The 25994-nt window shown below is 35.7% G+C and overlaps 1 long non-coding RNA gene across 1 annotated transcript in view; it reads left to right on the top strand.

The window, feature by feature from the left end:
- LOC110260826 overlaps positions 1-25356 on the top strand; it is a 348389-nt gene extending 323033 nt beyond the window's left edge. The window contains exon 8 of the long non-coding RNA XR_002344343.1: positions 21696-25356. This is a non-coding gene — a long non-coding RNA (uncharacterized LOC110260826). The remainder of the gene's footprint in view (positions 1-21695) is intronic.

Genomic DNA, 25994 nt, shown 5'->3' with positions numbered 1-25994 from the left:
CAGGTCAAAGCCCTGGCTTAAGATCTGAGGGAGGGGTGCAGAGAAACACAAGTTTAGTCCTGGTAATGGCCAAAGTCACAGCTGAGACGTGGGGGCTAGGTGGAGAGCATCAGTCATGGTCTCGTAGATGATGAGGCACTATGACATCCTGATATTGAGAGCAGGGCATGGCAGCAACAAGGGCACCTGCAGGCAGCTGTCCCTACAGAGACAGCCCTAGCCTTGGGAGAAGACAAACCAGAGGGGAATCTGAGCAGCGCTGTCAGCTGGTTTAAGTGTTGCTGAAGACTGTGGGTTAGACTTGCTGGGGCTCACTTGCTCTCCTTTTCCCTAAGGAGTAAACTCCCTTTTCTGGGTTTTTGAGCTTTACAGAATTACTGGTGCTGCCACTTTGCAGTCCATAGTTTTCTTAGAGCTATTTTCATCTTTTTGTAGTTTATTTTTAAAATTGTTTTTGTGGAGGAGATGAATGTTGGAACCTCTTAGTCCTCCATGTTGCTTGATTTTGACTCTGTTTTATAACTCCAAACCCGTTTTGTTTGTTTTAAATAACATCATAAAAGACTGTACTTCTTTGCTTTATAATCTCTGAATCACTTAGTTTTATAGGTTTTCTTTTCACAAGTTGAGATTTTTCTTTTTTTAATCTCCAACCTGAAATCCCAGTCCTTCTCTCCCCTCCATCTGTACACGGACTCATGTCTCCCTCACTTCTCCCTCATCTCCCTCTGATTTTAAAGAGCTCAGATGAGCTCATTTACCTTTTTAAGGCAAATATATTTGCATTCGTTTTGTCCTACTTTTAAAAAACCTATTTTTTCCATTTTAAGGTTTTTATAAAGTGTTAATGATATTTTATCATCCAAGGGTTATAAAATTGGTTGGTAGATTAAAAAGACATTTATTTATTTATCCAGTGAACATTTACTGAATAGACACATTGTTCCCAGTATCATTACTGAACAAATGTAGAACTCCTATTCAGTGGAGCTAACTTTTTCTCTGAAGAACTAACATTAGACCAATTTGATAAGTAAAATATATAGTTAGCCAGTGGCTGATACTTGGTATGGAACAAAAATAGTGCATAAGAGAAAACCATGGAGACTCTGAATGTGTTAGTAGTTTGAATTTTAAATAGAGGGTATCCAGTTAGACCTCGTTGAATAAATGGCATCTGAGCAAACATCTGAATAATAGCTATTTGGATATGAGAGAAAGTATATTCTCAAGAGAAGGGTTCCAATAAAGTCAATTACTCTTCTGACAACTGAGGAAAGAGGATGAGGATGGGTAAAAATACACAAAGAAGTTTGAGGTAGAATATTCACACCTAGTTTTGCTAGAGAAACAGTATATGAACACATCAAATTTAGGATGGGTTGAAAACATATGGGAGTTGACAAAACAAAAGAGTCATCGTGGGAAAGAAAATGGCCACAAACTATGGATGAGCAAGACCTGTGCCCAGGAACAATTTGGGCCAAAAAGAGAATGGATGTTACTTAAGTAGAGTCATTCAACACAATTACATGATTTTTTTCTGAAATGCTTTTTGGAATGGCTGCAGCTGAGAATGGGACTGTCATTTGTTCCTTATATACTATATGCTAGTCTTTTGTAGACTGCTTTATAATATCTCAACACTAAGCAGAAATGATGAATTTTACACAAGGTAACTTAGACTCAAATAGGATAGACTATCTTATGTCAGAATGTTAGTAAACCTCTGAGCCATTATTAGAACAGAGTATTGCTCAGAAAAACAAACAAACCAAACAACAAAACAAAACAAAATCCCCAAACAAACTACACTGTGGTTGACTTTAGGTGAAGTTTTTATTTTATAAAGTGAAAATGTCAGAAAGCCATGCTGATGAAAAGTGATAATTTATACAGACGAGGCACAGAGGCAAGTGGGCAAAAGGGGCAGGCAATAGGGTACAAGCAAGAGGTTGAAGGTCATGATGAAAGAGAAACAAGACAAACTGCTTCTTTACACAAGAGATTTTGGTTGTTTTTATCATTAGAGTTTCAAATTTTATAGCGGTTAAGAACAATATATGTTTGTGAAATGATATGAGATGTTTAGAAACATGCAGCCATTTATTTTGGATTGTAGTATGGAAAAACTCATAGTTGTCATGAAATGTATTTATGGGTAATTATTCATTCTTCACTCTTTACCAATATATTTTCTAAGGTACAGCATTAATTCATTTGTGGATTTTTTAAGACACATTACACTTGCAGATGGAAATGCTTTTAAAATTATTCATAGCAAACATTATCTCTGTGCTGCTTTCTCATGTGTTGCTATGTTGTAAATGCCATGAAAGATCTCTTGCCATGTCTATAAAGCATTTTATATGGAATTTTAAAAGTAATGCCAAATATGAGTGATACAATTGGAAAGAACTGAAGATTGTGGGAGTTTAGTATTTTGCAGTAGAAATGTGATAATATTCTAATCACTCTTTTATGAAAGCAATTTTTATTGAGATTACAAACCTGGTATCATTTGATCCACAATATTAATGACTCATCCTTGAATTTTTAGATCATTATCAGTAACTACACATATCATTTATGCAGTACAGTGCTGTTCAGTTTTCACTGCTAGATTTTTAATATTTTTATGTCAATTGAGTGGCATATCCCATTGAGATGCTTCAACAACTATCTAGACACAATATAAGTTTGATAAATAGAAATTATCTTAAATCATTTGCAATAAAATTGAACAGCTGACCTAAGGGCTTGGGTTAAGAGAGGCAAGTGAATGTATTGTATGGCATCATTTTTTATTTCTTGGGTTTGATTTTTCTCTGTGAGGTGTAATGAAATAGATTAATGGGCCCAATGCCATTACTGATTAAATGGATTTGATTTGGACCTGCAATAGGAAAGTCACAGTAGCAGTCAGCTTAGATTTAAAGCTTTGAAAGAAAAATGAAGGAAGGTTTTCAGAGAGGAAGGGAAGGACTAGGCAGTAATACAGAGGAAGACTTGTTTAAATTCAAATGGTCCATTTGATTAATGAGAGGATCATGCTGCTACATGTTGTTGATAAGCTGGCATATATAAAGTAGGTACTATTAAATTATGAAAACACCTCACATTTGGACAATTTTTTTCTTCATGTATATTTTGAATACTCACTATGTGTCAGACATTACCAAGTACTGTCATGGGTTGAATTGTAGCCCCTCCAAAAGATATACTGAAGTCAAAATCCATGGTAACTATGGAATGTGGACCTATTTAAAATAAGGTTTTTTGCATATAATCAAGTTAAGATAAGGTCATTAGGATGGGCCCTAATAGGACTAATGTTGGTCTAAAAAGAGAGAAATTTGGGCAAAGACCCAAAAAGAAGGGCATCCATGTGAAGAGAGAAACAGACAAGGAGAAAGCCATGTGAAAAAAGAGGCAGAGATTGGAGTAATTCAGTTGCAAGCTTAGCAATGTTACGGATCAATGGCCACCACCAGAAACTAGGAGGCAAGGATTTCTCCCTTACAGGATTCAGAGGAAGCATTGCCCTGCTGACACCTTAATTTTGGCCTTCTTGTCACAAGAATGTTTGAGAGAGAAATTTATGTTCTTTTAAGCCATCCAATTTGCAGTACTTTGTTACAGCAGCCCCAGGAAACTAATATATACTTATGCATTTTAACGTTAGAACACATGTTATACATATTTTATAGGCCCTGGAGAAAGCTAAATGGTTTGATTAATTTATGAAGTAAACTGATAATATGGCATTCAGATATAATCACCACTAGTGATAAACACAAGACTCAGACACAATAAATACATTTAGGGTCTTGAAATATTGCTAAACAAAATAGACACATACCGAAAGTATTTCAACGTAAATAAGAATTTTTCTAGTTCATGACAGTAGTATGGAAATGATGCCATGATAATTTCTAGTGAAGAAGAGACTATATTGACCATTTCTTTGGCCATAGATGTTCCGTGGAGGAAGCAGCAACTGAGCTGAGTTTAGGATACCTCGGATTTTAGCACACAAACCTGGAGCGAAGAATCTGAGGAGGGAACCATGAGAACAACCACAGAGGCAAAAAACACAGGTGACTGCACTATTAAACACCCATGCTATCCCATCTAGTCTAAATTTGTTTGGCAGTGGCAGGTGTACTAGGCAAAGTTTTAACACTGAAACCACGGTTTTCTACTCCTTTCTCATGGGTTCAGCCTCTAAGGCAGCAGGGTATCTTCAGGGAAGAAATGAAAAAAATAGAACAAAAGAAAAAAAAATGAGTCAGCTTCTTCATCTCAGAATGTCTATTTACCTACAGTGGTGACAATGTTTTAAAAAGACTGGACTTTTAATTGCAAGAAATTTGTGCTTGAGGTGAAAACGTATGTTATTCTTTCACTGCTAGAGGCTTCCATTCAAATATGAAGAGCAAGCTCCTGTTGGAATTTGAGCCAAGAATTGATATCTCCGTAGGAAAGCGAGGCTTAGACTGATTAGCTTATGGGAAGCTAAGTCTCAAAGGAATGTGACTAGACCTCAGAAACAATGCTTCTCTGGGAAGTGCCCATCCCCTGATTTTTGGACCAAGCTCCAGAGAGTGGAGGAGATGAAATAACCCCTAGATATGAGGAGAGAAGACTAATTACTTGGCTTCCCACATTATAGAAAGCAGCAAATCTTATGGAAAAACACACTTGTTTAAATGGTACCTAGGATTAGAGAGGCACTGACTGAAGGAAATTCTTAGTCACATCAGTACAATGTCACCCAGCAAAGTCATGAACTCCCAGCGTAGTGTGGGAAGATAACCAGTGTTCCTGAGCAACCAGTCTCTCAGATTGAGAATTGTTGGAAGGATCAAAGTCCCAGAAGAGGACTTATGCTGGGGACAAAGAGGGTGTGGATTATATAGTCTGACAATTCAAACGGTGGTATGGAGCCATGAACTGGGTCAGTGGAGACAAAAGAGAAGTGTAGGGCAGAGGAGTGTAAACAACATTCCCATGAGATCAGAGAAGCCAGGAACTGGCATGAGGGCCAGATGCCTCGCTTCTAATGCCAGGGTGATAGAGAGCTCCGCCCTAGATGAGTCAATGAGAAAATGAGGCGGACCACGCCTGCGTGTTGGTGTGTGCTTGGTGATGATGGTCGTGTGTGTGCGGGAGGTGGATTTCCAAGAAAGACGCGCCTTTAATACAAAAGTAATTTAAATACGATGAATTGTGATATTTAAACATTTTTGATATCCATGGAGGTGGGAACCCAATAACAGTAATTACAGTTATAAACAAATTTATATATTTATACATCTGATTTTGTGGAAGTTTAACTGCATACTTGATGTCTACTATGAAAGAAATTGACACAGAAGGTACAATAAATGAAAATATGTCCAATGTCCTATTTTAAGTCAGAGGTGACTGTGGATAAATATTCATAGTTGTTTAATTACCGTGTTAGTGCCAGATTGAGGCTAAATACTTTCATAGTAATCTTTTCTTAAAAGCTTCAGGCAACTTTATGATTATTGGTCAGATGAAAGGAACTGCACTCATTAATATTTAATAATCTGTCTGACATGATATATCAGAGTTGATAATAGAACTTGTGTTGGTCTGAGAACCAAGTTCATCACGTCCTGCTTTATTTAGTCAGAGCATATTCCATATTATTCAAACTAAATTCTCTATGTGAAAATGGCTATAGTTAGAGGAGAGTTGTTATTTTGCGTTACCTTCATTGGGGTGTTTACTGGTTTTCTATTTTGGTCACTGTGATTACATATATTTCTCCTTAGTCTGTCTTTGCTTGACCTTAGGCTTTTTCTCTTTGCCTATAAATTAGTCTAAAGCATTAGGCTCAAGAACAATGGAACCCTATGCAAGTCTCACCATTATTTTCATCATACAGCTCAGCAGGATGGGGCTGAAGAACGGGTGCTGTGGAACTTAAGGAAAAATAGTTAACATAAAACAAGACACAGAGACATTTATCTTAAGTAAAGGTGGGAGCCGGGGGACTCAAGGTCTCAGGGACCAAGAGCCCACCTCAAGAATCCACACTGCTTTTATTGTGCTCTTTAGATGAGATCAAGTGAGAAGTGGCTATGGGTGGATGATACAGGGTTTGTTACTATTATAGAAGTTCTTTTACTATTTAAAAAGCCACTTAGGTGGTAAAGGGTTAAGCTCTTACTCTGATCTCTAGGCACATAACAGTTAAGTCATTTATGCCTTTAGGTCTTTGTTCTTAAGCTTAAGTCATTTACCAGTACTGTGAAACATGTCTTGCAACAGGCAGAAAGAGCTCTCTGACAGAAGTTAAAACGTATGTTTGCCTATAGCATTTTATTGAAGCAATGCAGTTTTTTTTTCATTATAGCTGATTTACAATGTTGTGACAATTTCTTCTGTACACCAAAGTTACTCAGTCATATATATATATATATATACATTTTAAAAAATATTTTCCATCATAGTCTATCCCAGGAGATTGGATATAGCTTCCTGTTTATTGTTTATCCACACTAAATATAATAGTTACATCTATTAACTCCAAACTCCCAGTCCATCCCACTCCCTCCCCCTTCTCCCTTGGCAACCACAAGTCTGTTTTCTATGTCTGTGAGTCTGTTTGTTTTTTAGATAAGTTTATTTGTCCCATACTTGAGATTCCACATGTAAGTGATAAAAGGCATTTGTTTTTCTCTTTCTGACTTATTTATATACTAGAGTACAAGAATCTCTAGTTGCATCTAGCTATAAGGCATTTGTTTTTCTCTTTCTGACTTACTTCATTCATATATTAGAATATAAGAATTTCTAGTTGCATCCCATGTTGCTGCAAATGGTATTATTTTGTTCTTTTTTTATGGCTGATTAGCATTCCATTGTGTATATGTACCACCTCTTCCTAATTCGTTTATCTGTTGAAGGACATTTAGGTTGCTTCTGTGTCTTGGCTATTTTGAATAGTGGTGCTCTGAACATAAGGGTGCATGTATCTTTTTGAATTATAGTTTTGTTCATATATATACCCAGGAGTGGGTGTGCTAGATCAGATGGTAGTTCTATATTTAGTTTTATGTGGAACCTCCATACTGTTTTCTCTAGTGGTTGTACCAATATACATTCCCACCAACGGTGAAGGAGGGGGTTCCCTTGTCTCCACACCCTCTCCAGCATTGTTATTTGTTGACTTGCTAATGATGGACATTCTGACCAGTGTGAGGCAATACCTCATTGTAGTTTTGTTGATTTGTATTTTTCTAATAGTTGGTGAGGTTGAGCATCTTTTCATGTGCCTACTGGCCATCCATCCATGTGTCTTCTTTGGAAAAACATCTAGGTATTCTGCCAATTTTTCAATTGGGTAATCTGGTTTGTTGTTGTTGAGTTGTACTAATTGTTTGTATATTTTGGCATTTAAGCCCTTGTTGGCTGCATTGTTTACAACTATTTTTTCCCATTTTCTGTAGGCTGTCTTTTCGTTTTGTTTATGGTTTCCTTTGCTGTGCAAAACTTGTAGATTTGATTAGGTCAAATTCGTTTATTTTTGTTTTTATTTCTCTTGCCTTGGGAGACTGACCTAATAAAATACTTGTATGGTTTATATCAGAGAATGTTTTACTTATGTTCTCTTCTAGGAGTTTTATGGTATTATGTCTTAGGTTTAAGACTTTGAGCCATTTTGAGTTTATTTTTTGTGCATGGTATGAGAGTGTGTTCTAGTTTCACTGATTTATATGCAACTATCTAATTTTTCCAGCACTACTTTATAAAGGAAATGTATTTTGCCTATTTTATACTCTTGCCTCCTGTATTGAAGATTAATTGACCATAGGTGACTGGGTTTATTTCTGGGCTCTATATTCAGTTCAATTGATCCATATGTCTGTTTTTGTGACAATACCACACTGTTTTGATTACTGTAGGTCTATAATATTGTTTGAAGTCTGGAAGAGTCATGCTTCCTGCTTTCTTTTTTTCCCCCCTCAGGTTGCTTTGACAATTATGGGTCTTTTATGGTTCCATATAAATTCGGGGATTATTTGTTCTAGTATTATGAAAAATATCACACATAATGTGTTAGGGATTGCATTAAATCTGTAGATGAAGCAATCTGGTTCTTAGCTATACTCCAGTACCCAAATTTAGAGAACACATTGTCTCTGAAATGGAATTTGGTTCTGCCTATAAAAATCAATCCATTTTGGCTGCTGAGATTTATGTCAAAATTTGGCCAATTCAGGAAAACAGACAAAAGCTTTCAATAATTCTGGCAAAATCATAGATTATTTTGAGTTAAAAACAATGAACTTTCTTAATATGAGTAATTATGTGATTAGCTTAAATAAAACCCTTTAGCATTAATGTAAAAAATGGCTGAAATATCACATTCCCTAAACCATGTTTAGAATGAGTTCTTATCATTTCTTGAATATAGACACAGTTATATGTATCTATGGCATATTTCGACTATATTTTCCAAATTCAATAGATGCTTGAGTAAAATTCAAAATATAATAAGAAACTGTAGCATTTTCTTGGGAGAAAAACACAAGATAAGTAATGACTAGCTAATGTTTAATGTTTAATTTAACTAGTTAATTACTAATAATAATATTGTTGCTATCTATGTTTTATTTTAAACAGTTTTTGTCCCTGCTTAGTATAGAACACTTTTGTAGTGGCTTATGTGATTTTTTTTTTCTATTAAGATATACAAAATATGTGGTGGTAATTGCATAGTATAATTTGGAAAAAAAAGTACCCACAAAAGGCTAAGTCTAGCTTGTTCTGCTCATCACACCTGAAACATTGATTTTAATGCACTTTTTAAAACTTTTTTGTACCTAATTTTTCAGTCACAGTATTTCCTTTCCTCAGGTTCTACATTTAATGAATAAATATGTGGAATACATTTTTTCACATTTATATAGTCTTAGATCACATCTATTAGAATAATTCTTAAATTTTTAAACTCCTACAAAGTTATTCTTTTAAAACATTCATTTTTCCACTTAAGGTGAATATTAAAATCCAGACTTGCCTTTCAGTATTAATTCTTAAACCAGTAGGTTTTTCAAATCTGGAGGAAAGTAATTTTAATATACTTTACATGTATAAATGAAATCATACTCAAAACTCTATTCCCTTTTAAAGTCTTTAAACATTATCTAATCTTCATTCTTAGGGTTGGAATTCTGCTAGGTCTCTTGCTGGGTAAGTGGCCACAACAGGCATAGTTCCAAGGAATATTGGTAGTTATAGGAGAGTAATATTTAATGTCAGATATGAAAAGTGAGTATATAGCAACCAGTAGTATGTGAAGCAAGTGATAAGGAATCACGTTGACCAGAAGGATTAAGAACTCAATGGAAGAGTAAGGGAAAACACCAGAACTTGACCATGAACAAGAAAAAGAGGTCAAGACTATTGGAGGATTCTGATTTTGAAGCAAAGATCTATGTCAACCAGGTAATACGGAGCTTTGGAATAGAAAAGATATTTGGAGAAAAGGAATCTTTGAAACGTTATATAGCCTTTTTTCTACAGTTACAATTACAATTCTTTTAAAACGTTAGTGTTACTAGTTTGGCTTTATGGGTCAAGATTCTGTTTTCTCAAATTAAAACCTTTGGAACTGCATTTTTCCTTTGCAAAATTTTCTAGAGTTACAAAAGACAGTTATAAAATAGGAACGGAGAAGTATTTACTGCTTCACATAGGTTATCATGAGTTGGCTTGATTAGTCTATACCCAACTATTTGAAATGAACTGAGTCAGAAAATTAGCGCATGGTTACTAACCAGTTTGTTTTTTTGTTTGGAGAGAGAAAAATCCTCTAAGAGTCATGTATAAATTATTTTTTGTAATTTGTAAAGCCAATAATTCTGATTCCCAAGAATTGACCTTAACATACAGAATGACAGATTGTTAAAACTGATTCAGTAGAAATTAGAGGATATGCACTGAACTGCTGATTCCAATTAAGATTTTATAAGAAACCAAGCCAATGTATTTTTGTTTTTTGTTTTTCAGGGCCACACCTGCAGCATATGTAAGTTCCCAGGCTAAGGATCCAGTTGAAGCTGCAGGTGCTGGCCTATGCCACAGCCACAGCAAAGCAGGATTTGAACTACATCTGTGACCTACACCACAGCTCACAGCAATGCTAGATATTTAACCCACTGAGTGAAGCCAGGAATTGTACCCACATCTTCATGGATACTGATTGGGACACTAATCACACTAATATTTTTAGTGACCTCAATATATACCATATTTTGGGCTTTCATATATACTTAATTAACACCCGAATATTCTATGTAAGCACACTAGAAAATTTAATAATAGACTTTCTCTTAAAAGTGAAAACTAGATTTTTAATTGAAAATATATTTATTTACGTGAATAACCAAAGCTATTTTATTAACTGTTAATAAAAGTAAATACACAATTAAGACATACTCCAATTCCCATAAAATACAATTTGCATCTCATCAGAAAATGTTTACTACTGGTAGTTATGACAGTTCATTTCTTCAGCAAACAGTAAATAATGGAACGTAAGCATACAGCTACCCTAGAAAGATACTTTTACTTCATTTATGAATAAGAAGGGTGCTTTCAGATCTCAGATGCAATATGGTGAAACTTATTCTTTGTTACATCCATTTACCTCATTATTCAGTATTTACTGAGTAGGATTAGGAATTGGAACCATGATGACCTATTGGTATCATGAAAGCAAACAACAGCAGGCCTTTGATTCGAAGGAGCTCTTGACATAGTAGGCTGTCATGATCACTGCATTAACAGCTGTCGGACTACCTCCACATTAACAGCTAACATTTGAGTGTTAAATACTTTACATGTATTAACTCATTTGTTCCTTATAAAAATTCAAAAAGGTGACACTTTAAATATGATCTTAATTTTACCCCCCAGAAAACTGAGTGACAGAGAGAGTAAAACGTGAGCTTAAAGACACACAGCTACTGCCCGAGCTGTTATCTGAACCCAGGCAGTCTACTGCAGTATCTGTGCTCTAACCCACTCCATGAGCAAGAAAAATGCACAGACTGCTATTGGAGCATAGAGAAAATTCCTATCAATTGTATTCAAGAAAATTACAAGGGGGGGTTTAAATGTAGTTTTAAAAAAGAGTTGGGAAGAGCTCTCTGAACAGTGAGAACTGCCTGCATGATTGCGTGAGGGAAAAAGTTCACGTATTTGAGAAAGACAAGAAGGTGAGTGGGTTTGATGAGAAGAGTTCCTGTGAGGGGAAATTCAGGAAATAGAGCTAGGATTTTAGGGCAAATATCAGGACAGGAGGGACCTCGGAGGACATTCATAGAAATTTAACTTTGTTCTGGAAGCTGGGGGAAACCGTTGAAACATTTCATACTGCATATGAAGGCAGCAGGATCCTCACACCTGCCTTTTAGAAAGTTCATCCTGGAAACAGTTTGGAAGAGAACTGAAGAGTGGGTAGTTAGGATAAAAACTTGAACAAAACCCCAAGCATAAGTATGAATACGGGAAGGATAAGGAGACAAAGAGAAAGGATATCTCGTCGGATTTTAGTATTTAAAATGGCTATCGTTTAATAACCACTTTATAGTAATCTCTAATCCTAAGAGGCTCTATGAGACAAGTTTTATTAGTGATATTTTATAGTGAAGTAATAAGGGCTTAGACAGGTTAGGTAGCTTACTCAGTGTTCATAGGTAGTCACTGATAGATTTGGGACTCCTATCTACGGCGTACATTCTTTCTGGTCTAACATGCTGCTTGCTTGCCATGAAAGTCTTTAAGTACAAACCTTTTCAGATGTCGAAGCAAACAGTAGAATACTAAAACAGAAGTGTGGATCTAGATTTTAAATACTCATGTTTATGACATGGTTATGAATTGTGGTATTTCACCAAAATGTGGAGCAAGAAAATCCCAAAAGGATTTTCTTAAAAGAGATATTTAGGATTGCTGCATTCATTTATTATCTCTTACTCCTCAAACCCTGATCTGGCATCAGTCATCACATCTCTACCAAAGCAGTTATTGATAAAATCATATTCCTGTCTCTAAATCCAAAGAGTTTTAATGCCCTTCTTAATCCACTTCTCAGTAACATTCAGCTCTCTTTTCCACTTTCTTGCATTGCAACATTCTCATCATTAGAATTCATTGCAATAGTGTCTTTCACTTTTGTCCTCCCTCCCTGTGTTCCTTGTCAGACTCATTACTTTAGGTCATTAAATATTGAAGTTGCTTAAGCTTAGTAGTAGAATCTCTGCTATTCTCATCTCTTATGTTCATTCACTTTTATGACTTCAATTCCTATTAGCTGCACAGAGATAACAGATGCACTTACCCAGGCCCCTTCTCTGATATCCTTTCTTGGCAAACTCAGAAGCACCTCAGATATAGGATATAAAACATAATGAACGCATAATATTCTGCCTCAGTTCTATCTCTTTCTAGCTTTCTTGATCTCTGTGAATGGCGCTGCGATCTTACTTTTACAAGCAAATAAAAGCAGTCATCTTGAACACTGCACTTTTCCTCATCTTCCGTATCTAAAGCATCACCAAGCCCTGTCAGTCACGTTTCCTAAATGTTTCCCAGCTTACTTTTCTTTTTTTCATGTGTATGACTAACACAACATTCCCTTCTGTATACACTGAAATTATGGGATTCTCAGTTGCCTGCAAACTAATTTCCCCAAACTTCTCTAAACCTTCCTTTAATCCACTCTTCATACTGCATTGCTGAGTGATCTGTCAAAATGGATTTCCTATTGTGTTCTCCCTCTGCTTAATAGCCTTTAATGATACAGGCTGCTTTCAGGATAAAGGATAGGACTCTTACTACGGCCTTCAGGAACACATGTCAGGCAATTTCTACCCTCCTATTGTGTCAGTCTTCCTCTGCTTCCTCTCACCCAGTCCCTCTGGCCTTCTTTCCACTATTCATACTCACTATTCACATATATTGCTCCTTTGGGTTTGAACACGTCTATTCCCATTCTTAACTAGGTATTTTCTAGTCATCCTACAAATTTGAGTTCATATATCAAATCTCTCTACTAAGGGCCTCAGAACCTAAATGGAAGGTCAAAAGATGTTCTTTGGCTGTTTTCATTGTTCAACTGATTAATTTAAAATAAAATGCCAGTGTATTAGATTTATGAAACACAGATTTACAGATTAAGTTTTCTTGAACACATTGTCTTTTAAAGATAGAAGAAAAAGGTTTTCTGCATTTTTTTTTTAACGAACACAAAGGTATGTGGGGTGAGAGTTTTTGTGTAAGATAGTGCATACATAACATTTTATGGGTTAAATCAGTGGCAGAAAAATATCAGAAGGCAAAGGCAGTAGAGATGAGAGCGAAGATATTTAGGGAGGATATATTTACATGTGAGGGACTTAAAAAGATCAACTAGGGCAACCAGGGAGGAAGAAGATACAAAGAGAAAATATGTTGAAGCAATGACGGGGACAATTCACTCCCATCCCAGCCAATTTAAAATAAAACATTCCAAGACTTTTGGACTAGATACACTATTTATTCCAAGTGTATTTAATCTTGATTATGTGGGAGAGCCTTTCTAGGCAATGGTTCGTTCTTGCCCTACCCTGTGACTTTGAATTGCCTAGCTAGCTTCAAGGGAATGGCATAAACTCTCTCCCATTCTTTTTATTAATTTAAATTTCCCCTATGGTTTTTATAAGCAAAAATGCTTTTCTTTGTCCGGCCAAAAATTTTTAGAAACAATAAACAGAACCAGACATCTCTTTCAAAACTCAGACAGAAAGAAAATAAACTCTTTTTGGCTGAGAACTTTTTTTTTCCGGAGTGTAAGAGGGAATAAACCATGAGTACGGGATGCTTCCTGCCCCACGCAGAAAGAGATCGAAATATCAGAGATAAGTGTTTCATTCAAATGTCAACTCAGTTTTTATAATTCATGTTATCTAAATTGCATGGGTACTTTCCTGAGGAACCTTTGTTTGCGTCCCAATTAAAATAATTTTATTAATACAGCCCAAACTCAGACCTAACAACAATAGATTCTCGGTCACTAACAGATAAGCACATTTGAATTGTAATCAGAGTCTAACACCATGAACTTTGCAAGGCTCTCTCACTGATAACCCAACTGGGTTTCCTTCCAACTATGGAGAAAGTAGCTTTTGCGTTAAGAGGGCCCATATAAGGTATGCGAGACGCCAACGTGAAGCATAATCCATGTTGCTGGAGGTATCTGTTTATTTTTAGAAAACAAAACTGTATACTTATGGAAACAGACATATTACAAAGCAAAATGAAAATCCACATGCATTTTAAGACCAAATGTTGACTTGAAAAAAGTTTGATATTTGTGGTGGGTCCTGGGTTTACCTTCTAACACTCCTTTCATGTCTCAATGTCATGATAGAAAAGTTTAAGAAGCCATGAATAGGCAATGTCCAAGGTTTCTGTAAAGTTTAATATACAATTTTAAATTTTTTATTCAATTATAGTTGATGTACAATGTTTCTTCAATTTCCATCAAAGCAGAAATTTGGTCACAGCCAAGTGACCAGATCACACAGTATATGCATCATTTAAATATTTTTAATAGAAAAATACAAAGGTAAGGGTAAATATGGCTGTGGTAACGCATACTTTCTTAATTCATGACTCCTTCCTGATACATCCACTGAGTGCCATCTCTTTCTCTTGAAAATACATATTCACATTTTGGTTCCCAAATGGCATGGCATACTGAAAGAATGCAAGATGAGATCCGATAGTTGTGGCTCCAGATCTTCATACCATTAATTAACATCTAGACTTGTTTCTTTGTCTATTAAATGGGGATCAAAATCCTGTATTTCACCTTGCGAGAACAGATGCTAAGTGAGTACAATGTAAAGCAAATGACTGTTGCTGCACAGAAGGTGTGGCCATCGTCATAAATACACATTATCTCTTTTAAGGAGATTAGAGTTGGCTGTAACTTCTTCCGCTTGGTATCCTTAGGACATAATAAAATGGTTTATGTTCAACACAGTTCTTAAATTCCGTTGTCTCTACTAAGCCATTTGTTTTATTCCACTTTGCAGTGAAGATTTCTTATATAATACATACCCTTAACTTGATATGATATTCATGGGAAGAAAAGTTATGCTTTAATTGTCTTTATGTGTCCTTGTGCTTAATTAGCACACTGTTTTGTCATCCTGGGTACATGATAATTAATTGAATTTCTCTCTTCAACAGCTCTGTCTCCAATTCTCCCATTTTGGTTAATGATGGTTTTGTGACAAAAAAATCATTAACAAAAATGGAAAAAAAATTACAAGTGGAGCTGTTTGAAGAGAGAGATTCAACAATAATTCATCATTTTCCTAGGTTGATCAAAAAACAGTATGCTAAGTTGATCAAAAAACAGTATGCTAAGTATGAGAACACATTGAAAACAATTAAGGCATAACTCTTATTTCTCACCCTCTCATCCAAAATTCAGTCCAAATTTAAGCTGCATCAATTTATTTCTTAGGTCTTTCCATTTCTACTTATGCTCTCCTTTCTCCAATTTGTCACCATCCTCAGGTCTTAATATTTAATCTTTTGGTTTTAAATACAATTTGTGTGCTTCTGACTCCCAAATACACATCTGCAATAAAAGCCTCACCCCGAACTCCAGATTTAAACAAACCCAACTGCCTGTACAACTTTTATACTTGGGGGTCTAATACGTATCTCAGTTCATGACAATGGAATCCATAGCATTTATAATTATCAGACAATCTAGATAGACAGTGTAACTATTTTATTCACTTATTATTTGTATTCCTCTACTGAAACATAACTCTCATGAGGTAGAGATGTCATATGTTTTATTCTTTCCTTATTGCAAAAGAACTGTTTCTGTCACAGTGTTTCACACATATGAATGAAGCAAGAAAAGAATCAATCAGTGATTTGTATACATTTTAAAAATCAATTAAATACTACTAGTTCCCCAGGACACAGAGTGTGAAATGAAGACTAATGGTTAGGAAGTTTATTGGAGATTACTCTCAAGGTAAACTCCCATGAGTCAAGGGAAGAAAGCAGCATTAGGTCAGGGCAGAAGTCAGCCTGTGATTCCAAGAAAAGCTCTGCAGCTGAGTTGGCAGTGTGGAGTGGTCCATAACTGGCGTATAGACAGGGGAAATGTTTATAACCCACTGCAAGCAAGTTCTCTTCATAGAGGTGGCACTTTTCCGACAAAAGTAATGTCTGCCGAAGTCTCAGTTACTTGCCCAGCATCAAGACAACCATAGCTTTCAGTGCTGAGAGGCCCCCGAGTCTCCACTGTGCTATTATTGTCAAGGTCAGATGATACAAATACATTATTAAAGTGTTTCAAAAGTATAAGAAGAAATTATAGGGACCTATGTGATTAAGGATATTTAGTTCACTAAGACAAGTGTTTCAACAGTATAAGAAGAAATTATAGGACCTATGTGATTAAGTATATTTAGTTCACTAAGACATTACAGAAGTAAAGATCCTCATAGAAGATAAACAAGTAGACGAGAACCTGAAAATATTCGGAATTTCAAAGGCAGATCAATGAGCAGTTTTTCAAAGCAGAGGACAGTTCATGTGCAAATTAAAGAGAGCTATCAAATCAATAACAAGCTACTGGCTGTGGAGCATTTTCAACCATTCTCTTGCACATGAATTCCACCCATACCCTGCTGCTCACATCCTATTCGTTTGAATTATATGTCATTATTCCAAGAATCTCATGGTGTTAGGGGCTAAGAATCCCATGGCTTTAGGGGCTAGTTGTTTTCAGTATACTTCTCAAGGCTGCCTTTTCTGATAATTTACAGAGAAAACGTCTTTCACTGTTTTAGAAGACTATGAATTGCCTCCCTTTAGCACTGCCTGCTCTTTTTCCTTAATACCCAAAGTTCACTGGCAAGAGCAGCAATGTGCCAAGATCAACATACGTGCTTTCCTTTCTTTCACTTAGGTATAGTCATATGACTGTTTGGGTCAATGAAGTATCTTAGAGGTTTTGAAAAAACGTTTTCCTTTTCTCACATTGAAAGCGCCCCTTTCTCTTTTTCCCGTGTAGAATGTGGGTAGGAAACAGAGGGACAGTGCCATCCTAGAACCATCAAGTAGAAAGTGTGAGCATGAAAGCCAGCACATGGGTCGATTCACAACAGAAATATAGAAACAAGCCAGGTTCCTGAAGGTGATGTTAAACCACTGCAAAACCTCTAGAGGGATTGCCTCTAGATTTTTGTTATGTGAGAAAAATTAGCCTTTTTAAAATGTTACTGGGTATTCTGTGATTTGTTGCTAACCACATTCTTTTTTAATGTTTCTTTTTTTGAAGTATCATTGGTTTACAGGGTTCTGTATATGGTGTAGAGCAAAGTGATTCAGCTACACAGCTCCATTCTTTTGAAGATTCTCTTCCCATATCAATTATTGCAGAACTTTAAGTAGAATTCCCTGTGCTATACAATAGGTCCTCATTATCTATTTTACACAGAGGAGTGCAAATATGTTAATCCCAAACTCCCAATTTATCCCTTCCCCCAAACTTTTCCCCTTTGGTAACCATAAATCTGTTTTTGAAGTCTGTGAATCTGTTTCTGATTTGTTTATCATGTGTATCCTTCAGTTCATTTTGGAGTATGTTGAGCTTCTTGGATATTTATATTCATATCCTTTGTCGCATTTGCTAAGTTTTCAGCCATTCTTTCTTTTTTTATATTTATAATGATTTCTATTTTTTCCATTATAGCTGGTTTACAGTGTTCTGTCAATTTTCTACTATACAGCAAAGTGACCCAGTCACACATACATGTATACATTTTTTTTCTCACATTATCATGCTCCATCACAAGTGACCAGACGTAGTTCCCAGAGCTAAAGAGTAGGATCCAACTGCTTATCCATTCCAAAGGCAATAGTTTGCATCTATTAATTTCTTCAAAAATTCTCTCTGCCATGTTTTCTTTCTCTTTTCCTTCTGGGGCTCTCATGATAAATATGTGGTCTGCTTAATGGTATCCCACAGGTCCCTCCCTTACTGTTTACTTTCTGTTCCTCAGACAATACTTTCCATTATTCCATGAGTTTTTTTTTTTTTTTGCTGTCTGCTCCAATTTGCATTTGACTCTGTCTAGTGTAGTTTTTATTTCAGTTACTGTACTTTTCAGCTCCAACATTTCTTTTTGGTTCCCTTTTAGGTTTTACATCTCTCTATGGATGTTTCCATCTTGTTCACGTGTAATTTTCTTGACTTTCTCCATGTCAGGCATGGAGCATGTTAAAGATAATTGTTGTGAAGTCTTTGATTAGTATATCTGCCATTCGGTCATTTTCATGGATAGTTTTGTTGATTTTTTTTTTTCCTTTGATTGGCCATGTGTGTGTGTGTGTGTGTGTGTGTGTGTGTGTTGTTTTCTTTTGTTTTTGCAAGCCTTGTGATTTTTTTTGTTGTTGGACACTGAACATTTGAAATTAATATGATGCAGAGTTCCCATTGTGGCACAGTAGAAACAAATCTGGCTAGTAACCATGAGGTTGTGGGTTTGATCCCTGGCCTCACTCAGTGGGTTAAGGACCCAGCATTGCTGTGAGCTGTGGTGTAGTTTACAGATGATACTCAGATCCCGTGTTGCTGTGGCTGTGGTCTAAGCCAGCAACTGCAGCTCTGTTTTGACCCCTAGACTGGGAACCATCATATGCCATGGATGCAGCTCTAAAAAGCAAAAAAAAAAAAAAAGCAAAAGAAATTAATATGATGGTGACTTTGGAAGTAAGATTCTCTTCTTTCCTAGGCATGAACAATCACTTTCTAATATTCTTGGTATAGCAATTGTTTTTGAATGTCCATGTTTTAATGTCCAGCTTCTGAAAGAAGAAAAAAGGATGCTGTAACTCTAAACCCCCTGGAAGTCACTTTAGCTGGAGGAACAGGGCCTTGCATCAATAGGGGGAGGTGCAACAATGGTACTAATCAACTCTTTTCCTGCACCTCTGTGGTTGGAGCAGGGATTCCCTGACATTTGAAGAAGAAAGTTCATTTTATTGCCCATCCTGGCTCTAGTAAGCTGTGTACAGCTCCTCCAATAACATGGTGCAAAGCTCCCTGCCATGTGACTGGGGTTGGGGGATAGATAGCTGCTACTTTGCTAAGAGCTGCCATTGATCAAAATCAATTGCATTGTACCAACCAAATATTCCCCTAGAAGTTGTAAGCCTTAAAAAGCCTCTGGAGTTTCAAATAATTTACATTATATAGATTCTGATAGTGGAATTGTCTAGATGTGGAGACAGATTCTTGGTGCCACTATTCTGCCATCATCCCAGAATCCTCTTCTGGTTATATTTCATTGACTTTGATGGTGATTCTTAGTTGGTAAGACTCATTTAAAACTAGCTTCTGAGTACCTGAAAATTCATTAATGGAATCGTTTGGTTCCTGTGGTTGCAGTTTTCAGCCATGTCTCTCATATTACATAATATTTTTTTCATTATTAAATGATCTTCTTTTAAGACCCATGGACATTACAGATTAGGCCATCTACTATTCTCGCTAAGACTTGACTCTTAACTGTTTATAAACCATGGTTGTAAAACTTGGAAACCAGATTGTGGCTTTACTCACATAAATACAGAGGGATTTATCAACCACAAATAAAACTACCTTGAAACCCTGTATCACTGGGGATATCTTCTTATTAAAACAATGGTAGAAAGAAAGCTAAATCATTGCAAACTAATGCAAAACAAATACATGTGCCTCTATCTGAACTATCTCAGTTTAGAAAGGAATGAAAATACTTAAGATTGGAAGATTTTTAAGAGCTGGTTATTTTTAGTGTTTTTCCATGGATATGTACTTGGTACTGGCATTTAGGCAAGAGAGTGTTGCAATTCAAAGGATAATCCTATTTATGATTAAATATTTGACATGTCACTCCAACCCCCCAAATGTCAAATATTCCCTCTGTTGCTGTGACAATCAAAAGAGTCTCCCGCATTTCCAGTCACCTCCCTTGGTTGAGGACCACTATTTGTAATGGAAGAGAATGACTGTTAGGGTAAAAAAGCTTTATTCTGGAAAAAGTTAAGTTTCCATTTGGGAGGAATTGAGGAATATAGAAAGAATAGCTAAATAGGTTTTAAAGCCAATAGATCTTATGTTAAAAAAATAAGAGATATATTCTAGGCAGTACCTGTTGTGACACAGTGGAAACGAATCCAACTAGTAACCATGAGGATGCAAGTTCCATCCCTGGCCTTGCTCAGTGGGTCAGGGATCTGGCGTTGCTGTGAGCTGTGGTATAAGTCAGAGATGTGGCTTGGACCCTGCATTGCAGTGGCTGTGGTATAGGCCTCCAGCTACAGCTCTGATTAGACCTCTAGCCTGGGAACTTCCATATGCCATGAAAGTGGCCCTAAAACAAAAACAAAAAAAAAAAAAAGAGATATTCTTTAAGAAATACACCTAGATGTATTCTAAAAATAATGCTAGAAGTACATTTTTCTTTTTTTGAGATTCATTTTTTTGCAGTGCTTCATTTTTATTAATGTACAATTAATTCACAATATTGTATTAGTTTCAGGTATACAACATGGTGATTGAACATTTTTATAGATTATACTCCACTTAAAGTTATTATAAAATATTGGCTGTAGCCCCTGTGATGTACAGTATATCTTTGTACCTCATCTATTTTATACAAAGTAATTTGTACCTCTTAAGCCCCTACCACTGTCTTGTACCTCCTCTCTGGTTGCTACTAATTTATTCTCTATATCTGTGAGCCTGTTTCTTTTTTGTTCCATTCAATCTTTGGCTTTATTTTTCAGATTCCACACTTAAGTGATAGCATTCAGTGTTTGTCTTTCTCTGTCTGACTTGTTTTCACTAAGTATAATTCTCCCCAGGTCCATCTATATTGTTGTAAATGGCAAAATTTCCTCCTTTTTTGCAAAGAAGTAGTGAATACACATGTTGTTTATCCATTCTTCTGCTGTAGACACAGGTTGCTTCCACATCTTGGCTTTTTAAATAATACTGTTATGAACATTGGGGTGCATGTACCTTTTTCTATGAGTATTTTCATTTTCTTCAGATATATACCCAGGAATAGAATGGCTGGATCATCTAGTAATTCCAATTTTAGCCTTTTGAGGAAACACCTTACTGTTTTCCATGGTGTTTGCACCAATTTACATTCTCACCAATAGTACACAAGTGTTCCCTTTTCTCCACATCTTCTCCCACATTTGTTATTTGTGGTCTTTTTGATGATAGTTTCACTGGTGTGAAGTGATATCTCACTGTGGTTTTGATTTGCATTTTTCTGATGGTTAGAAATGATCAGCATCTTTTCATGTGTCTGTTGGCCATTTGTATGTCTTTTTGGAAAAAATATCAATTGTTTCTGCCTATCTTTTAGTTGGGTTTCTGCTTTTCTGCTATTAAGTTGCATGAACTGTGTATACATTTTGAAAGTAAATTTTAATGATTGCTCAGCTAGGGAAGTCGATGATAATTCAAAGATATCCAACAAAATAAGGGAGATCTCATGGGAAGCCCCTGGAATAAATAACATAAAGAAAACCAAGATCCCCCCAAAACTGACATTTACTGTGTTCAGTGGCAGGTAGAAGATTCTTAAGCCAATTGAAGAACCACTATTTGAAGATTAGGACAACTATAGAATACGAATATATAAAATTTGGATAACTTAAAAAAAATACTGAAAGCGTTATGGGGTAAGCTTCAAAGTGACTTGCTTATTGAAATTCAGAAGTTGCTCTTACCCTGAGGAAGTTTTTTTTTTCAAGAAATTTGTAGAATTAGAAATCTAAGAGCAGTTAGCAAGACCACAATAAGAAGAAATAAATCCTGGGATATATTTTGGAATAGGAAAAGTTCCTCTTGATGGAAAAACTGCCTAGGAGAGGTAAGATATTTTTGAACTATGAGTCAAAGTTCATGGCCAGGCCAGGTGTTAGTCTTATAATACATTAGAAATGAAACACAGACATGGTAACTAAAATGCAAAGTGAACCCTTAATGGCTCATTATCCAGTCTTGGGGTATAATAAGTTGTGACCTGTATTCTTCTTTGTGCTTCTGACCTGGCTGTTTATTCAGAGCAGCTTAAATTTACCATTAAACTTTGTGCACATAATATTAAATTCTGGGAAGTTAGAAAAGATTTAAAATGAATTCCATGCAAAGAAATAGATGTCTGGACCAGTATGTGGGTAGCTGGTCAATTCCCTTTACAGTGGAACTTCTAGGAGGCCCTCCAATGAACCATAAACTATGTAGTATGATGTAAGGATCAATAATTGAAATGGATATACAGAAAAAATATATCTTGCCTCTCCATCATATATTGGCTCAATTTGTCTGTACAAAAGCCAAATGGGACTTTGGAGACTTATAATCAATTTTAGGGAGGGTAGTCATATATCCCAGTTTGGGACTGTCTTGTCTTACGCCTGTTTCCATGTGACTTTAAAACAGCCATGTTTTACTCGTAGAAGGACCCCTCTTTGGAGGACAAGCCATACAGTTATCACACAGTTACAGAAGACTTAAAGCAAATTCCAAATCTAATTGCTTCCATGGTAGGTGGAGATTGAAATGGGAAATTTTTATTAATGGGAACGTCCTTGGGAAAAGAACTTAGGTTTAGCGAATAAATCTTGGTCTATACACATGAAAGATATGGCAGTGCACAACGGCATTTGGGAGCAATTTATACAGTTGATGTGGCTGTTATGCTCTACATTTCCTGGTGCATGTAAGGAAATTTTAATAGCTGTATGAAGAAGGCCATCAAAGATAAAGCAAGTGATAGAATTACTGTGTTAATGTCCACGTCAGAGGAAAAGATCAGGATATAAACAGATTGTCTTTATAATGTAAAGATGGTTATTTCAAAGTAAATAAGGAAAGAAAAAGTAATACTTGGGAAGTAACTCCCTCTTGGAAGGAAAAGGACAGATCAGGACAAGGCCAGGTTAATTAGATTACTACTTAGGCCAGGAATTTAAACACAGTGTGGTGAAATATCTCTGCCTTAATATGTAAGTTGTATATAATACCCACTAGGACTGAATAGTCCATCACACAATAATGGAAGGAAGCTTTCTTGGGCAACTATATCTGCTTTTCAGAAGCAAAACATCCCTCAGATGGAATAGGCATCGGATCTTATTCCTCTAGGTCCAGAAGATGGTAGGCTGGCCTTTGGACTATGGTTGCTTCTTTCAGTTTTATTAGTAGCAATATTGATATTTTGGCCTCCTTTATCCTCTGAGTTAGATCTGAGTTTAAGAAGGGAAAATGGGTGTAATTATTATACCTTATCAAATTCTAATATTTTTTAAATATACTGGTCTCTAGAATATTTTCATTTTAGCCACAATGCCTAGTTTAGATCCTGAAACACAATAATGTTTTCCAATGTTTGTTGGAAAAACACATGTAGAGTAATACATTTTAATTTAACTAAATTATTTTAATCCTTATAATAGCTTGGTAACTGAAGAATGAAAAGACCTGTTTTAACAAAAGGACAAACTGTCGCTCAAGAAGTTAAATGACTGAGAATCAAACTGATATTTGTTCCCAAATTTTATCTATCTTCCCTTTAATGAAGGGAAAACTGGATAATTATCTTGTTCAATAACCTGGCAATGGCATAGTAACTGTAGATAAACTTAACAGACAGGTGGAGGGGTGCTTTGGAAAGCCTTAAATGCCAGATTAAGAAGTTTGAAATTATGCTGCTAAATTATTGAGAGCTACTGAAAAATTTTGTGGAGAATCATGTTATTTTAGTTGTAGAGATATACAGTAAGTTAGAAGGTAGTAGAGGAAAACTTACAGACGATTAGGGAGGCCTGTGCATTAGGTTGTAGCAGCCTGAATCAGGTTCGTCATAATAGAAGTGGAAAATGACAGGAGTCTTAGAATATTTAATTTTTAATTAGGAAATTTAAAGACTTATCAATGTATTATTAATATTAGTTTAGATTTAATTCTACTTCTGTTACCCAAAAAAGCCCATCTAAGTAATTATACAGTCTCAGATTATTCATAATACCTAGCAGATACCAAAAAGCGATTCATTACTCACAGTAAATCTGTGAGTGAAACAATGGAGTGATGCTATTTCTCAAAGGTAAACTATGTTCTCCCATTTTATGTGATTCCAAGGTGATAGTTTAATAGCAATTTAAAATTTAAATTGTCAACCATTAATCTTCTATCTCCTTGAGGTGCCACTTTGATTTTGCTATTCCTCTGCTGGAAAGCTTTCCATGGTCCCTATTATTTTCCAGAATCCATAATTTGTTTTAATGGTGGCTTAACCACACTTTAATCCTTATCAATTCTCCTATATAAAATCTGTATAATTGAGAAAAAAGCATAAAGAATCAACATATCTTAAACTAGATTCAAATTTTATAATCCTATTTTTGTAGCTTTGCTTATAGGATTTCCATTTTCAGTCCCAGCTCTGGAATGAATCTGTTCAGGTTTAAAGCTGTGTTACCTTGGGCAAGTACCATTACTTCCTGCACCTGTATTTTGATTTCTCCTCCTCCATATCCCCCACTCACTTTCAAAGATGACGCAAATAGATGGAAAGATATACAATACTCTTGGATTAAAAGAATCAATGTCAAAATGACTAAAGTACCCAAGGAAATCTACAGATAATTCAATCCCTATTGAGCTACCAATAAAATTCTTCACAAAATTAGAATAAAACATTTTACAATTTGTATAGAAACACAACAGACCTCAAATAGCCAAAGCAATTTTGAAAAAGAGAAACAGAACTGGAGGAATCAGCCTCCCTGATTCCAATCTATATTACAAAGCTACAGTAATCAAAACAGTATGGTACTGGCACTAAAACAGAAATACAGAGCAATGGAACAGGGAAGAAAGATGAGATATAAACACCCACACCTATGGTCAACGTCTATGACAAAGAAGGCAAGAACATACAGTGGAGGAAATATAGTCTCTTCAATAAGTGGTGCTGGGAAAACTGGACAGCTACATGTAAAACAATGAAATTAGAACATTCTTTAAACCATACACAAAAATAAATTCAAAATGGAATAAGGACCTAAACTGCAATAACATCTAACTTGATCCACCTGCTAGAATAATGAAAATAAAGAAATGGGACCTATTGAACTTAAAAACTTTTGAACAGAAAAGGAAATCATAAAAAAAACCTAAAAAATGAACCATGGAGTGTGAGAAAAATCTTTGCAAATGAAGTGACTCTCAAGGGACTAATCTCCAAAATATATGAAGATCTTATGCAGCTTTAAATTAAAAAACAAAACAATAAAAAAATAGACAATCTAAAAAGATATTTCTTCAAAAAAAAAAAAAAGAGGGCCAAAAAACAAATGAAACACCTCACTAATTATTAGAGAAATAAAATCAAAAGTAAAATGAGCCAACACCACACAACAGTTAGAATGGTCATCATCAAAAAGTCTACAAACAACAAATGTCAGAGAGGGTGTGGAGAAATGCTTGAGAGGGTATAAAGAAATGAGAACCCTCCTATACTGCTGGTGGGACTCTAAATTGGTGCAACCACTATGGAGAATAAAACTAAATACAGAACTTAAAAAGTAAATATAGAACTACCCTCTGATCCTGCAATCTTGCTCCTGGGTATACATCTGGAGAAAGTCATAATTTGTAAAGTTACATATTCCAATATTCATTGTGGCATTATTTCAATAGACAAGACATGGAAGTAACCTAATTGTCCATTGACAGAGTTATAGATAAAGAAGATATATAGTACAATGGAATATTACCAAGCCATAAAAAAGAATAAAATCATGCCATTTGCAGTAGCATGGAAGGACCTAGATATTATCACACTGAGTGAAGT

This window comes from Sus scrofa, chromosome 5, assembly GCF_000003025.6.
Source record: "Sus scrofa isolate TJ Tabasco breed Duroc chromosome 5, Sscrofa11.1, whole genome shotgun sequence".
In the NCBI taxonomy this organism is placed as follows: domain Eukaryota; kingdom Metazoa; phylum Chordata; class Mammalia; order Artiodactyla; family Suidae; genus Sus; species Sus scrofa.
Note: the sequence above shows the minus strand (reverse complement) of the source record. Positions and strands in the feature narration are given on the sequence as shown.